The sequence below is a fragment of the Amblyraja radiata genome, chromosome 11 (genome assembly GCF_010909765.2).
Source record: "Amblyraja radiata isolate CabotCenter1 chromosome 11, sAmbRad1.1.pri, whole genome shotgun sequence".
Taxonomy (NCBI): Eukaryota; Metazoa; Chordata; class Chondrichthyes; order Rajiformes; family Rajidae; genus Amblyraja; species Amblyraja radiata.
Window position 1 is genome coordinate 56304337 of NC_045966.1, and position 17859 is coordinate 56322195.

The 17859-nt window shown below is 48.3% G+C and overlaps 2 non-coding genes across 2 annotated transcripts; both read left to right on the forward strand.

Moving 5' to 3' along the window:
- Positions 1-8342: 8342 nt before the first annotated feature.
- trnaa-cgc lies at positions 8343-8414 on the forward strand. Its single transcript has one exon. It is a non-coding gene; the product is annotated as a tRNA-Ala (tRNA).
- Positions 8415-16592: 8178 nt separating this feature from the next.
- On the forward strand, positions 16593-16664 carry trnaa-cgc. Its single transcript has one exon. It is a non-coding gene; the product is annotated as a tRNA-Ala (tRNA).
- The last annotated feature ends 1195 nt before the right edge of the window (positions 16665-17859 follow it).

Consider the following 17859-nt stretch of genomic DNA (forward strand, 5'->3'; position numbering starts at 1 on the left):
AGAAAAAAAACTCCCAATTGTTTTTGATTAATACAGAATGAAAACAGTATTTTTTTCCCACCAAATCTGTGATGAGCATCAAGCATCCACCTACACTAAAACCTCCACAATTCGTCAATACCATCAGCTCACATATTCATTACCCATCCACACACTGGGATCAATATGTAATGGTTGATATACCAACCAAATCTGCATGTCTTTGGTATGCGGGAGAAACTCATGTGGTTACAGAGAGAACAGAATATCTCCATGTGGACAGCATCGCATCTACTTCTCGAGAAGATTACGGAGATTCGGTATGTCAGAGAGGATTCTCTTGAACTTCTACAGGTGTACAGCAGAGAGCATATTGACCGGTTGCAGTCGGCAACTTGAATGCCCAGGAGCGAAAAAGACAGCAAAAAGTTGTGAACACTGCCAGTCCATCAGCGGCTCTGACCTCCCCACCATCGAAGGGATTTACCCGAGTCGCTGCCTCATAAAGGCAGCCAGCATCTTCAGAGACCAACACCACCCTGGCCATGCACCCAATGGGAAGAAGGTACAGGAGCCTGAAAACCGTAACATCCAGGTTCAGGAACAGCTTCTTCCCTACAGCCATCTGGCTATTAAACACTACAACCTCAAATCAAGTCAAGTCAAGTCAAGTTTATTCGTTACATACACATACGAGATGTGCAGTGAAATGAAAGTGGCAATGCTCGCGGACTTTGTGCAAAAAGACAAACAAACAAACAACCAAACAAACTATAAACACAATCATAAACACACACATATTCTTTTACATATTAAACATTGGAAGGAAAAACGTTCAGTAAAGTTAGTCCCTGGTGAGATAGGAGTTTACAGTCCGAATGGCCTCTGGGAAGAAACTCCTTCTCAACCTCTCCATTCTCACAGCATGGCAACGGAGGCGTTTGCCTGACCGTAGCAGCTGGAACAGTCGTTGCAGGGGTGGAAGGGGTCTCCCATGATTTTATTGGCTCTGGAGTTGCACCTCCTGATGTATAGTTCCTGCAGGGGGGCGAGTGAAGTTCCCATAGTGCGTTCGGCCGAACGCACTACTCTCTGCAGAGCCTTCTTGTCCTGGGCAGAGCAATTCCCAAACCAGATGGTAATATTTCCGGACAAGATGCTTTCCACAGCCGCTGAGTAGAAGCACTAGAAGATCCTCGGAGACACTCTGAATTTCCTCAATTGCCTGAGGTGGTAAAGGCGCTGCCTTGCCTTACGAGTGCTGCGGCGTGAGATGTCCATGTCATATCCTCAGAAATGTGGACTCCCAGATATTTAAAACAGCTCACCCTATCCACAGTATCCTCATTTATCCTCAATGGTGTGTACGTCCTCGGATGATGTGCCCTCCTAAAGTCCACGATCAGCTCCTTAGTTTTTTTGATGTTCAAGATGAGGCTGTTGTCCTGGCACCAGAGTGCTAGATCAGCCACCTCCTCCCGGTAGGCCTTCTCATCGTTGTCTGAGATCAGGCCCACCAATCAGGCCCAAATAAGCTCTGAACCACAATAGACTATTATTGTTATTATTGGACTATTATTGGGGGGGGGGGGGGGGGGGGGGGGTGGTGGTGTGTGTGTGTGTGTGTGTGTGTGTGTGTGTGTGTGTGTGTGTGTGTGTGTGTGTGTGTGTGTGTGTGTGTGTGTGTGTGTGTGTGTCTGTGTCTGTCAGAGGGTCACGTCTCTCTGAGCTCTGAATAACACTGAACACATGTCTACTGTGAGTGCCCTTAATGTGGTTTGAAAATGAAAATATGGTTGGTTTGAAGTAAAAATGCATTACAAATGATTGTTTGGGTTGAAGTAAAAATGCACTGCAAATGGTTGTTTGGGTTGAAGTAATTGGTGGAGAGGTGGAATATTGCGTCAGGGGACCAGCCCTCCCGTGTCAACATGGGACCCAACGGGTCTCACTTAGTCTAGTATACATATATATGTGTGTGTGTGTGTGTGTGTGTGTGTGTTTATTTGTGAGTATGTGTATATATACACACACTGAACTTTCTCTCTTGTTTATTATATTGTTTACAGTGTACTATGTTTACATATTCTGTTGTGCTGCTCCAAGTAAGAGTGTAATTGTTCTATCTGGGACGTATGACAATAAAACACTCTTGAGTCTTGACCCAAAGTTGGGATTGAACTCACGTCACTGAAGCTGTGAGGTAGCAATTTTAGTTTAGTAGTTTAGTTTATTGTCACGTGTACCGAGGTACAGAATGAAAGGCTTGTGTTGCGTTCCACCCAGTCAGTGAAAAGACAATACATGATTACAATCAAGCCATCCTAGTGTACGGATACATGTTAGAGGGAATAATGTGAATAATGATCAATGAGCTGTAACACCATGCCTGTGCATAGTTGAAAAAGGATTTTGCAAAACAGCCTTTTAAGGTTCCCAGTGAATTAGAGAAGGCTTGACAGGAAGCTCTAGAGGTTAAGATGAAAATTGAACAGAATGGTGGGAGGAAGGGTTGTGGGGTGGTGTGTGGAGCCCAGGCAGAGTCAAAACACAAAAAAAACCTAAACATTGTGCCAGTAGAGATAGAATTAGACAAGACCAAGGAGATATTTCAATGTTTAGATGTAAACAAATAACTCTTACACAACTTGAAAGAGCACTCAACACTTACAGTGCCACCTGTGGCCACACATGACATTTCAACTGAGTTTTCATAATTTTGATATAATCTAGATTATAGAGGTGGGTGCTCCATCAGTTACTGGAAAATTGGTGTTCAACCTGCACATGAATATTTGGGCAGCATGGATTCTTGGACTAAATGGCATGAATTTTGAATGTTGAAGTCTCTCTGATTTATCCAGTGATATTATGAAGACCAGTCTACCAGGAGTATGAATTGGATGAGGGATGTACATTGATTTTAAATTTTAATGCAGTATATTATAATCTTTGAGCTACTATTTCCAGTTAAAGCTGTTTCTTTTCCTTTCTCTGTTTCGTTACAATGATTTGTAATTGGAAGTGACGTATGTTGTTGTCAAAAGTTATTGCAAAGATTGACAACATAAATGGTATACAGAGTCATCGAGTCATGGAGACATACAGCTCATAAACAGGCCCTTTGGCCAACCAAAATGCCCTTCTGAGCTAGTCCCCCATGTGTCTGCGTTTGGCCCATGTCCCTCCAAACCTTTCCTAGACATACATCTTCATCTCCCTGTTATGAAATATTAATTTATAGTTATAGAATCCTACAACACAGAAACAGGGCCTCAGCTCACCGAGTATGTGTTGACCATCTCCCAGTTACACCAATCCTATTTTACTTCGGAGTCACGTGAGTGACTACGTGAAGAGCCCGCTCAGCACGCATGCGCGGCATTGCGTTCAGCAGTGCAACAGCGGCCGCATCGGGAGTCAGGCGCTCCCGCTACAGGGTGAAAGAACGGACCGTCAGGTAATAATAATAATACATTTTATTTATGGGCGCCTTTCAAGAGTCTCAAGGACACCTTACAAAAATTGAGCATGTATAGGAAAAACATGTAAGGGGAATGAAATAAATAGTAGAGACATGACTAGTACACAAAGTAAAGACAGAATTCAATACAAAACACGGCATGAGGCAATTAATGCACAGATGAAAAGGGACGGGGACGTGGGGCTAAGGATAGGCAGAGGTGAAGAGATGGGTCTTGAGGCGGGACTGGAAGATGGGGAGGGACACGGAATTGCGAATCAGTTGGGGGAGGGAGTTCCAGAGCCTGGGAGCTGCCCTGGAGAAGGCTCTGTCCCCAAAACTGCGGAGGTTGGACTTGTGGATGGAGAGGAGACCGGCTGATGTGGATCTGAGGGACCGTGAGGGTTGGTAGGGGGAGAGGAGGTCAATGAGATATGTTGGGGCCAGATGGTGGAGGGCTTTGTAGATGAGGACCAGGATTTTGTAGGTGATCCGGTGGGAGATGGGAAGCCAGTGAAGTTTTTTGAGGACTGGAGTGATGTGATGCCAGGATTTGGTGTGGGTGATGAGTCGGGCGGCTGCGTTCTGGACCAGTTGGAGTCGGTTGATGTAGGTGGAGCTGATGCCAAGGAGAAGTGAGTTGCAATAGTCCAGTCGGGAGGAGATGAAGGCATGGATGAGTCTTTCAGCAGCAGGCGGTGTGAGAGAGGGTCTGAGTTTGGCGATGTTGCGGAGATGAAAGAAGGAGGTTTTAATGACATGGCGGATGTGAGGCTCAAGGGAGAGGGTGGAATCAAAGATCACGCCAAGGTTGCGGGCCTGGGGAGATGGGGAGACAGTGGTGCCGTCGATGGTGAGAGTGGGGTTATTGATTTTGCTGAGTGTGGCTTTGGAGCCTATGAGGAGGAATTCTGTCTTATCGCTGTTGAGTTTGAGGAAATTATGTTGCATCCAGGTTTTTATAGCTGACAAACAGGAGTTGATATGGAAGAGGGGGGGGGTTGTGGGGGGATTTGGTGCCAAGGTAAATCTGGGTGTCATCAGCGTAACAGTGGAAGTCCAGATTGAAGTGGCGGAGTATCTGACCAAGGGGGAGGATGTAGATGATGAAGAGGAGGGGGCCGAGTACGGAGCCTTGGGGAACGCCTTGAGTGACTGCGGCTGTAGCAGAGGTGTGGTTGTGGAGAGAGATGAAGTGGGATCTGTTGGAAAGGTAGGAACGGAGCCAGCTGAGTGCAGAGCCTTCAATGCCGAGGTCCTTGAGTCTGGTGAGCAGGATGTTATGGTTCACTGTATCGAAGGCTGCGCTCAGGTCGAGGAGGATGAGGATGTTGAGGGAACCAGTGTCAGCAGAGGTGAGGAGGTCGTTGAGGACTTTGAGGAGAGCAGTTTCTGTGCTATGGAGGGGGCGAAAGCCAGATTGGAGGGGTTCAAGTAGGTTATACGCAAGGAGGTGGGAATGAAGTTGCGACGCAACGATACGCTCCAGGGTTTTTGAAAGGAAGGGGAGGTTTGAGATTGGGCGGTAGTTAATGAGAGAGGAGGGATCAAGACCAGGTTTCTTTAAGATTGGTGTAACGGCAGCAGTTTTGAAAGCGGAGGGGACAATTCCTTGGGACAATGAGGAGTTGAAGAGATTAGTGAGTACCCTGAGGTCAGTTATCTTTCACAGGAGAGCCTTCTGCTTTGTTTCACAGGCAGAGAACAAAGGCTCTTGAACAAACCTGTCCCCCGCTCGACTCCAACGGAGGAGCGTTCCATCTGGGGGGGGGAAGCAACAGGCGGTAGGACTGCTTACCAGGCGCTCCGCCATCCCCGACACCGTGCCGAGCCCAGTCCCGCTAGCGCCTGAGCAGCAGGCTGGATGTAAAGCTACCGAAGAAGCGTCCGGCCGGTGGCTTCCGACTTGTCGGACGGGGACGTCTCTCCACCCGCACGGGATTTGTCTTACATCCAGATAAATCTAAGTTGAAGCCATCCACAACCATGGACTACTTGGGCTTCACAATTAACTCAGTCCACATGTCTGTGACTTTGCCAAAAGACAAAACAACTGAATTGGCACAATCATGCAACAATTTAATGGTCAACGAGCGACCAACTATTCGACAAGTAGCAAGAGTAATTGGGGAAATGGTAGCAGCATTTCCGGCTACACAATTTGGACCTTTGCACTATCAAAACTTACAAAGAGCAAAGGTACAGGCACTAAAACGACATGCAGGTCATGACCGGATCATGAAATGACCCACTGAAGCAATATCAGAACTACAGTGGTGGGCAGAAAATGTTTGGCATAGTTTCAGCCCTATCATCATCATTAACCCTACTTTAGCTATCCAAACAGATGCCAGTACTCAAGGCTGGGGAGCGACTAACTCCATATCCAGCACAGGTGGTAGATGGACTTACCTAGAGTCATCATTGCTACTTACACTGGGCATTAACTATCTAGAGATGTTGGGTGCCTTTTATGGTTTTAAAAGCATATGCATCGAATATGCATCACTTGCATGTACGGTTACAAATAGACAATACTACGGTGGTGGCCTACATTAACCATATGGGCGGCATAAAATCGATATCATGCAACAAATTGGTCAACACAATTTGGCAATGGTGTGTCGAAAGACATATTTGGCTATCAGCAACTTACCTGCCAGGTAAGCTAAATACAGTGGCAGACACCAGGTCACGCAAATTTAATGACAACACCGAATGGATGTTGAACCCCAAAGTGTTTGCAAAGATTATTAAACAAAATGGCACACCAGATATCGACTTATTTGCATTAAGGCTAAATTACCAGGTACCTACGTATGTCGCTTGGGAACCAGACCCTGAGGCAGCAGCGGTAGATGCGTTCGCGCTGAATTGGGGAAATTTCTTCTTCTATGCATTTCTTCCCTTCTGCCTCATCAGCCGTGTACTACGCACAATACAAATGGATCTGCTTCAGGTATTTTGATAGTACCCAACTGGCCTACACAGCCATGGTTCCCATTACTCCACGACATCCCTCCACAAAAAATGGGAGAAGTACTGCTTGGATACAGGGACCACCTACTCAACCGATACAGTTACCAACATACTGGAATTCCTGGCGAACCTTCACCATGATGAAGGACTCAGCTACAGTGCCATCAACACAGCTAGAAGTGCCCTGTCTGTCTATTTAAAACAAGCTCCAGGACAACAGGCCATGGGGTCCCACCCGCTGGATTCAAACTAATGAAGGGTATTTACAATTCTAATCCCCTAGACCAAGGTACACCCATACATGGGATGTCAGTGTGGTCCTGACCTACCTCAGGGGATGGCCACCAGCCAGATCCCTCAACCTGGAACAATCTATGCTTAAAACACTCATGTTGATGGCACTTGTATCTGCACAGAGGGTCCAGTCACTACACCTATTGCGACTAGACAGTATGCTCACAGCTCCAGACCAGATCTCTGTCGTTATCCAGGGACTGATCAAACAGAGCAGACCAGGAACACCTAATCCAGTCGTGGAATTCCGGGCTTACCCGCCAGAACCACGGTTATGTGCCATGACCCACCTACTGTCCTACATAGACACAACCAAAAATTTTCAAGGGAGTGAAAAAGCCTTACGGGTCAGTCATAAAAAACCTTATGGTCGGGTGACGAGCCAAACCATTTCGAGATGTCTCAAGCAGGTGCTAAAAGCTGCTGGGATAAACACTAACATGTATAAATCTCACTCCACCAGGGCAGCATCCACGTCGACGGCTAAAAGAATGGACGTGCCTATAGACCACATCCTGGCTACAGCAGATGGTCGGGGGAAAGAACGTTCAGAACTTTTTATAATAAGCCGTTGGCAAAACCTGCTTTATTTGCAGAATTTTTTTTACAGACTGCAAATCTTTAATTTAAGCCCAGGGGTGCAATTTAATTTCTTTGTTGTTATTGTTAAAAAATACCATTGTGTTTTTCTACAAACAGATTCATTGGTTGATTACGATAACACACTTCCTCCCTCAAGGACTTCGGCAGTGAGTGAAGTAATAACTGTTACATGGTTTGAAATCACAGAGCTTTAAAATCTTCACGTAGTCACTCGCGTGACTCCGAAGTAAAATAGTAAGATTAAACGAGAACTTACCAGTTTGAAGTTTGATCTGTATTTTATGAGGAGTTACGATGAGGGATTACGTGCCCTCCGCTCCCACCCGCAATAATATGGGTCAAACTGATAACTGATGTCTCCTTTTCTTTACTATGTTTATTTCAATAACTTTGTCTATCTGTGATTCCACACCGCTGCTTTGAAGTATGCCGCACATGTGTGCTGAGCGGGCTCTTCACGTAATCCCTCATCGTAACTCCTCATAAAATACAGATCAAACTTCAAACTGGTAAATTCTCGTTTAATCTTACTATTTTATTCTTCACACATTCTCATTATTCTAAGCCCAGATTTAACCACTCACCTGCACACTAGAGGGCAATATATAGTACATTGGCCAGTTAATCTATCAAACAGGACTTATTTGGGAGGAAAACAGAGTGCTCGGTGGAAACCCACGCAGAGAGAGGGGACTGTGTAAACTTCACAGGGTCTGCACCCAAGGTCAGGATCGAACCCGGGTTGCAGGAGATGTGAGGCAGCAGCTCTGCCAGCTGCACCATTCCACCACCCATTGGTTCTACATCATAGACCATGAACTGCCTCTTGATCTCTTTATCATTCATTGCCCACGTAACGTTACTGCCTACGTCACCATGCGTGCATAATGCACGCCATGCACGCATCACGCGTCGTGCGTCATAACGTGTAAATGATGTCGCACAAATGACGCGCAAATGACGCCCAAAGTGGGACAGGCCCCAGATCAAAATACAAGGCATTATAATCCAACTTCAATTGCCTGGGGATGTAGCTCAGTGGTAGAGCGCACGCTTCGCATGTGTGAGGTCCCGGGTTCAATCCCCGGCATCTCCAGCATTGCTTTGCTTTTGGCAGCATAGTGGCACGGTGGCACGGTGGCATGGTGGGATGAGAGAGAGAGAGCGAGAGAGAGAGAGAGAGAGAGAGAGAGAGAGAGAGGGAGAGAGCAGCATGGATTCTTGGACTAAATGGCATGAATTTTAAAATCTTTGGGCAGCATGGATTCTTGGACTAAATGGCATGAATTTTAAATCTTGAAGTCTCTCTGATTTATCCAGTGATATTATGAAGCCCAGTCTACCAGGAGTATGAATTGGGTGAGGGAGCATATTATAATCTTTGAGTAGCTGCTATTTCCAGTTAAAGCAATCTCTTTTCCTTTCTCTGTTTCGTAACAATGATTTGTAATTGGAAATGACGTACAGTGCATTGAGAAAGTATTCAGACCTCTTCACTTTTTCCACATTTTGGTACATTACAGCCTTATTCTAAAATTGACTACAGTCATTTTTTTAATCATCAATCTACACACAATACCTCATAATATAAAAGCGAAAACAGGTGTTTAGAAACTTTTGCAAAGTAATTAAAAAGAAATAACTGAAATATCACATTTACATAAGTATTCAGACCCTTTGCTGTGATTCTCAAAATCGAGCTTCGGTGCATCCTGTTTCCATTGATTATCCTTGAGATGTTTCTACAACTTGATTGGAGTCCACAAGCAGTAACTTAAATTGATTGTACATGATTTGGAAAGGCACACACCTGTCTATATATGGTCCCACAGTTGACAGTGCATGTCAGAGCAAAAACCAAGCCATGAAGACGAAGGGAATGTCTGTAGACCTCCGAGACAGGATTGTGTTGAGACACAGATCTGGGGAAGGGTATAAAACATTTTTTGCAGCATTGCAGGTCCCGAAGAGCACAGTGGACTCCGTCATTCTTAAATAGAAGAACTTTGAAACCATCAGGACTCTTCATAGAGCTGGCCGCCTGGCCAAAATGAGCAATCAGGGGAGAAGGGCCTTGGTCAGGGAGGTGACCAAGAACCCGATGGTCACTCTGACAGAGCTCCAGAGTTCCTCTGTGGAGATGAGAGAAACTTCCAGAAGGACAACTATATCTGCAGCACTCCACCAATCAGGCCTTTATTGTAGAGTGGCCAGACAGAAGCCACTCCTCAGTAAAAGGCACATGACAGCCCGCTTGGAGTTTGCCAAAAGGCACCTAAACAAGATTCCCTGGCCAGATGAAACCAAGATTGAACTCTTTGGCCTGAATGCCAAGTGTCACGTCTGGAGGAAACCAGGCACCGCTCAACACCTGGCCAATACCATACCTACGGTGAAGCATGGTGGTGGCAGCATCATGCTGTGGGGATGTTTTTCAGCGGCAGGAACTGGGAGACTAGTCAGGGTCGAGGGAAAGATGAACGGAGCAAAGTACAGAGAGATAATTGATGAAAACCTGCTCCAGAGCGTTCAGGACCTCAGACTGGGGCGGAGGTTCACCTTCCAACAGGACAACGACCCAAAGCTCACAGCCAAGACAACGCAGGAGTGGCTTTGTGACAAGTCTGTGAATGTCCATGAGTGGTCCAGCCAGAGCCCGGACTTGAACCCGATCGAATATCTCTGGAGGGACCTGAAAATAGCTGTGTATCAACACTCCCCATCCAACCTGACAGAGCTTGAGAGGATCTGCAGAGACGAATGAGAGAAATTATCCAAACACAGGTGTGCCAAACTTGTAGCGTCATACCCAAGAAGATTTGAGGCTGTAATCACTGCCAAAGGTGCCTCAATAAAGTACTGAGTAAAGGGTCTGAATACTTATGTAAATGTGATATTACAGTTAATAATTTTTAGTTATTTTGCAAAAATTTCTAAACACCTGTTTTCACTTTTTTATTGTGGGCTATTGTGTGTAGATTGCTGATAAAAAAAAGAGAATTTAATCAATTTTAGAATAAGTCTGTAATGTAACTAAATGTGTAAAAAGTGAAGGGGTCTGAATACTTTCTCAATGCACTGTATGTTGTTGTCAAGAGTTATTGCAAAGATTGACAACATAAATGGTATACAGAGTCATTGAGTCATTGAGACATACAGCACATAAACAGGCCCTTTGGCCAACCAAAATGCCCATCTGAGCTAGTCCCCCGTGTGTCTGCATTTGGCCCATGTCCCTCCAAACATTTCCTAGCCATACTTCAACCATACCTCCCTGTTATGAAATATGAATTTATAGTTATAGAATCCTACAACACAGAAACAGGCCTCAGCTCACTGAGTATGTGTTGACCATCTAGTACCCAGTTACACCAATCCTATTTTATTCTTCACGTATTCTCATTAACTAAACCTGATTTAACCACTCACCTACACACTAAGAGGGCATTATACAGTACATTGGCTAGTTGTATAGGGCTCTGGTAAGACCACATCTGGAGTATTGTGTACAGTTTTGGTCTCCTAATTTGAGGAAGGACATCCTTGTGATTGAGGCAGTGCAGCGTAGGTTCACGAGATTGATCCCTGGGATGGCGGGACTGTCATATGATGAAATATTGAAAAGACTAGGCTTGTATTCACTGAAGTTTAGAAGGATGAGGGGGTATCTTATAGAAACATATACAATTATAAAAGGACTGGACAAGCTAGATGCAGGAAAATGTATCCAATGTTGGGCGAGTCCAGAACCAGGGGCCACAGTCTTAGAATAAAGTGGAGGCCATTTAAGACTGAGGTGAGATTTTTTTTTTTCACCCAGAGAGTTGTGAATTTGTGGAATTCCCTGCCACAGAGGGCAGTGGAGGCCAAATCACTCACTAGATGGATTGAAGAGAGAGTTAGATAGAGCTCTAGGGGCTAGATTAATCAAGGGATATGGGGAGAAGGCAGGCGATGATTGGGGACGATCAGCCATGATCACAATGAATGGTGGTGCTGGCTCGAAGGGCCGAATGGCCTCCTCCTGCACCTATTTTCTATGTTTCTATGTTAATCTATCAAACAGGACATATTTGGGAGGAAAACAGTGTGCCCGGAGGAAACCCACGTAGAGAGAGGGGAACTGTGTAAACTTCACAGGGCCTGCACCCAAGTTCAGGATCGAACCCGGTTGCTGGAGATGTGAGGCAACAGCTCTGCCAGCTGCACCATACCACCACCCATTGGTTCTACACTGTAGATGGGTTATGCATGCAACCTATAATGTAGTTACCTCATCACCACTAACCACGCCCCATCATATTAGTATAACTGTAGTATCCTCCCACTAGGTCCCAGTACGCCTGAAGGCTGGATGCAGTCAGTGCTGGGACGTGTGTGCCATGTGCTATAATAAACTACCAGTAAAGGTTACAGTGTGTCAGCTATCACACCTTTACATGGTGTCAGAAGTTTAAAACTCGCGTTTCCCGTTTACCGGTTTTCATTTATTTTGTCCCCGTTAGTGCCCAGTGTTGGGTTTCCCTTGACATGGCATCCTCATGCCGAAAGCCATCTCCCCTTGTCTTCGACGCTGACATTGCGGAGCGATGGTCGACTTTTGTGATGGACTACACTCACTATGTCAATATTGCGCACCGGAACGACCCAGCCGCGGTCAAAGCATCACTCCTGCTCAACCTGGCCGGTCCCGACGCAATGAAGAGAGCTCAAGCCTTTGTCTACGAACCAGCAGTCCTGGATGACAACGAGCAGCCGGTCGAGCCAGCTGAATCGGCCGACGACCCGGTATGTCTTTTGCGCAAATTCGCGGAGATATGTGACCTGCCCTCCAACCGTATACTGGAGCGGGCCAGGTTCTTCTCACGCAAGCAACAGCCGGATGAACCTGTTGAGTGCTTCATCGCCGACCTGCGGCACCTTGCCCAGCGGTGCCGATTTGAAACCATGCGCGACCAGCTCACCAGAGACATTCTCGTCACTGGCATGATTGATCAGAAGCTACGTGCCGACCTGCTGCAACGGCCTGACCTAACCCTGACTCAGGCAATGCATGCGTGCCGCATTGCCGAAGTGGTCACCCCTCCTCATGGACAGAGGGGGTCCGACACCCGAGCCATAAATCTAACTGGTGTTGCTGGACAACGTCGTATGAGGGACAACTTTCGCACTCCACCGCGGCCCGTTCGTACATCCCGAGACCCGAGATCTAAAAAGTGTCCAAACTGCAATTACGTGCACTCCACAGAATCACAGTGCCCAGCCCTTGGGAAGACCTGCAATTTCTGCGGGAGAAGGAACCATTTTGCAGCTGCCTGCCGGTCCCGTGGGAAAGTGCCCTCAGCTCCCAGACAACTCCTAAACAACCTTCTGCAAGTTGATAGCGAGATGGATTCTCAGTCCTCTGTTGACGCTGCCCCCGACTCTGAGCTCAGCTATTCCACGGGAGATGTAAGTATTTACACTCTCCTCCACAGCCGATCTCGCCTCCCTGATCCTTCTGTGAATATAACTGTAAACAACAAGTCCTTCTCTGCTAAGCTGGACACGGGGGCGAAAGTGAACGTAATGTCAACAAAGCTGTTCCACCAGATAAGGAAGACTGAGCTGCTGATTGCAGATCGCTCTGTTTTGCGTGCCTATGGGGGAGAGGAACTAACACCTGTGGGGAGGGCGACCTTCCACTGCGTGCTGCAGAAATCTTCCCAGGACCTGTCTTTCTTTATTCTGGACAGTGACTGTGTGACGTTGCTGAGCAACCAGGCATGCCAGGATCTTGGTCTGGTGTCGTTTGACCGTACGGTCCACGAGGTGCAAGCTGTGATGGATCCACTATCCGAGTACCCAGACTTGTTTGACGACAAGTTGGGGAAGCTGCCGTTAGTGTACAAGATCGTGACTGACCCATCTGTGGTGCCTGTGATCCGTCCACCCCATAGAGTGTCGTTCGCCATGAAGGGCAAGGTGGAGAGTATGCTGAAAGACATGGTCAACATGGGAGTGCTGGAGGCTGTCAGCGATCCAACCGAATGGGTCTCCACCATGGTCGCCACATTGAAGAAAGGAAAAAATGAGATACGGGTATGCATCAACCCCAAGGACTTGAATATGGCGATTAAACGGCCCCACTACCCCATGAGGACTGTCGAAGATGTTGCCGCCCAGGTGGGACAAGCCACAGTGTTCTCCGTCCTCGATGCCAGAAGTTCGTTCTGGCAGATACCCCTGGACAAACGCTCCACGGACCTGACCACGTTCAGCACGCCCTTCGGCAGGTTTAAGTTCTTGCGGATGCCGTTCGGCATCAACTCCGCCAGCGAGGTATTTCAGCGTTCTATGGAACAATTGTTTGCAGGTCTGCCCTGCGCGATCATTGTGGACGACATACTGGTCTATGGGAGGGATGTGGCCGAACATGACCGCAACCTCCGACGGATTTTGGACCGTGCTCGGCAGATAAATTTGAAGCTTAATCGGTCAAAGTGCAAGTTCCGGGTGCCTGAGGTCACATACGTTGGCCACATTTTCACGGCCCAAGGGTTAAAGCCAGACCCGCAAAAGACCAGCGCCATCTCAGAGCTGCCCGCCCCGACAGACGTTGTCAGTCTGCAGCGTTTCCTGGGTATGGTGAATTACCTGGGGAAGTTTATCCCCGACCTCAGCGAATTGAGCGCACCCCTGAGACAGCTCACTAAAAAGGACATTGCCTGGGCATGGTTTCCGCACCACCAGCAGGCGTTCGACCTGCTAAAGACGAGGCTGGTCAGCACACCTACCCTGAAGTTCTTTGATCTACTGCGTCCGATCGTGGTTACTTGCGACGCCTCTCGCTTTGGACTGGGTGCTGCCTGCCTGCAACCCCACGCTGATGACTCGCTGCTGCCCATCTCCTATGCCTCTAGGACCATGACGGACACAGAGCAGCGCTATGCACAGATAGAGAAGGAACTGCTGGCGGTGGTCTTCGCGTGTTCGAAGTTTAAGGACTTCCTATTTGGCACCAGGTTCACCGTTGAGACGGATCACCAGCCACTGGTAACGATACTGAACAAACCTATACACTGCGCCCCTGCCAGGCTACAGCGGATGATGCTGCAGCTACAGCGCTTTGACTTTAAAATCATATATAAGAGGGGCACCGAGATGCATGTGGCTGATGCACTGTCCCGGGCCCCCCGGGCATCCTGCGACCGGCACCCCTTCGAGCAGTCGGACTTACAGGTACTGAACGTTAACTTCGTCCCTTCCCAGCAACTACAGTGCTTGGTTGCACATACCGCAAACGACCCCGACCATTTTTTGCTGCTGTCATCAAGCGCGGGTGGCCCACCAAACGGAATTCGTTGCCTGCCAGCGTCCACCCCTATTTTTTAGTCCGCGATGAGTTGGTCCTCCGGGACGGCATTATTATCAAAGGACACAAAGTTGTAGTCCCTGCTTCGCTGCATGGCTTGTATTTTGACGCCGCCCACATGGGGCATCCCGGGGCAGATGCCACTATCTCACATGCCCAGGAACAGTACTACTGGCCGGCCATGGCTAAGTACATCCAGGCCAGGGTGGATTCCTGTCCGGACTGTAACTCTCTTGCCCCGCATCAGCAAAGACAGCCGCTTTTGCAGCAGCCTGCCCCTGACATGCCCTGGTCCTCTCTGGCTGCCGATATTTTCGACTGGCGCGGGAGGCAATACCTTGTGCTAGTAGACTCTTACTCGAATTGGTTCGAGGTGGACCTCCTCCCTGCCATCACCTCCGAGATGGTGATCAGCAAGCTTCGCCGTCACTTTGCCACGTTTGGTTCCCCTGTCCGGCTGCAGACAGACAACGGACGCCAGTTCACCAGCGCCGAGTTTCGAGCGTTTGCTGCAAAGTGGAACTTTAATCATTTCACCAGCAGCCCGGAGTACCCTCAGAGCAACGGTCTAGCTGAACGTGCGGTCCGCAGCGCAAAGCACCTGCTTGAACAGACCCGCCTCTCGAACGGGGATTTCTATCAGGGTCTCCTGAATCTTCGGAACATTTCCAGAGACAGTACCATGGGGTCCCCTGCCCAGCGACTCATGTCCCGTGTTGTCCGCCCTCCGATGCCTATTGCCCAGCAGTCCCTGATGCCCAAAGTCCGGCAGCCTGCTGATGTCAAACAACGTATTGCCCAGAAGCACGAGATCCAGCGCCGCTCGCACGACAAATTCTGCCGCCCTCTTTCGCCACTGATGCCTGGACAGGTCGTCCGTTTGCAGACGTCCACCGGCTATTCCCGACTTGCCACCGTTGTCGGGCTTGACAGCGCGCCACGGTCCTACCTCGTGGATTTCGAAGGGACTGTATACCGACGCAGCCGCCAGCACCTGTTGGCGGTTAACGAGCCCAAACCACCTCCTGCGATTCCGTATACCCCTCCATCGCGTGTCGAGCCTTCCTCCACTAACTTACCCTCTGCTCCCTGCATGCCACGGTTGATCCTTTTGCCTCGGGTACCCCCCCCCTGCTCCTCCCGGGTTTACTCCCCAGGCTCTGTTGTCCCCTGCAAGGTCTTCTCTCTCTCCCACTTCCACTCGTTCTACCCCTACTGTTTCACCTGGCTCACCTGTGCCTCTCCGTTCCCCCTCCAAGCTGGGTTCTCCACCCACCTTCTTTCCCCCTCCTTTTTCCGTTCCTGTCCCTCCTCCTATTCTTTCGGGTGGGGAGGGTGAAGGTGCTGTGCGCACTCGCTCGGGTCGGATTGTAAAACCTCCGGCTCGCTACGGAGAGTATGCTTAGCTTTGCAGGTTCTGTATAATAAACCTGCCACTGTTGTAACTTGTTTAAATTGTAAGGGGAAGGATGTAGATGGGTTATGCATGCAACCTATAATGTAGTTACCTCATCACCACTAACCACGCCCCATCATATTAGTATAACTGTAGTATCCTCCCTTTGTTCCTCCCACTAGGTCCCAGTACGCCTGAAGGCTGGATGCAGTCAGTGCTGGGACGTGTGTGCCATGTGCTATAATAAACTACCAGTAAAGGTTACAGTGTGTCAGCTATCACTCCTTTACATACACCATAGACCATGAACTGCCTCCTGATCTCTTTATCATTCATTGCCCACATCCAACAAAAATCTATTCATCTCAGTCCTGCAAGTTCCAATTGTTCCCGCTTTCTGTTACACTAGGAAAAATCACATCATTTGTTCTATGAGAAACCCAGGTTTAATCTTAGAAATCAACCTAATTTAGAAACCTTGATCAGATCAAAATACAAGGCATATAATCCAACTTCAAGTGCCTGGGGATGTAGCTCAGTGGTAGAGCGCACGCTTCGCATGTGTGAGGTCCCGGGTTCAATCCCCGGCATCTCCAGCATTGCTTTTACTTTGGCAGCACGGTGGCATGGTGGCACGGTGGCACGGTGGGGGAGAGAGAAAGAGGGAGAGTCATTATAAATGTGAAAACTCAAAGCTAAGTATCCATGAGGCACTGTGGACCAAAAACACCAGCTGAAATGTGATCCTACCACCATCTGTAACCGTGTAGTCTGGCATGTCCCTCACTCTGCCATTACTGTGGAGCCAGGGATCAACCAGTGAGGAGTTCAGGAGGATATGCTGGCAAGAGCATCAGGTATATCTACAGATGAGACATCAAACATGTTGATAAAGAACAAAAGCAATGTGCAATAGACCATGTGTTTAAGAAGGAACTGCAGATGCGGGAAAATCGAAGGTACACAAAAAGGTCAGGTAGGTTCTTGTGGACCGAGCGGAGGTGTTTGGCGAAATGATTGCCCAGCCTCTGCTTAATCTCACCGATGTAGATCAGCTGACATCTAGAGCAGCGGATGCAATAGATGAGGTTGGAGGAGATACAGGTGAACCTCTGTCGCACTTGGAACGACTGCTTGGGTCCTTGAATGGAGTCGAGGGGAGAGGTAAAGGGACAAGTGTTGCATCTCTTGCGGTTGCAACGGAAAGTGCCCAGGGAGGCGGTGGTACGGGAGGGAAGGGAAGAATTGACAAGGGAGTTACGGAGGGAGCGGTCTTTGTGGAAGGCAGACATGGGGGGAGATGGGAAGATGTGGCGAGTGGTGGGGTCATGTTGGAGGTGGCGAAACTGACGGAGGATTACTTGTTGTATGTGACGGCTGGTGGGCTGAAAGGTGAGGACTAGGGGGACTCTGCCTGTGTTGCGAGTGCGGGGATGGGGAGAGAGAGCAATGTTGCGGGGTATGGAAGAGACCCTGGTGCGAGCCTCATCTATGGTGGAGGAGGGGAACCCCCGTTCCCTGAAGAATTAGGACATTTCAGATGCCCTGGTGTGGAACCCCTCATCCTGGGAGTAGATGTGGAGTAGACGGAGGAATTGGGAGTAGGGGATGGAGTCCTTACAGGAAGCAGGGTGGGAAGAAGGGTTTCGGATCAATTTCCTTCGCTCCATAGATGCTGCTGCCCCCGCTGAGTTTCTCCAGCATTTTTGTGTACGTGCAATAGACCATGCTAGGCAATCTGACAACCAAGATTAAACAACACAGCAGGTGCACTTCTACCATAAGTGTTTG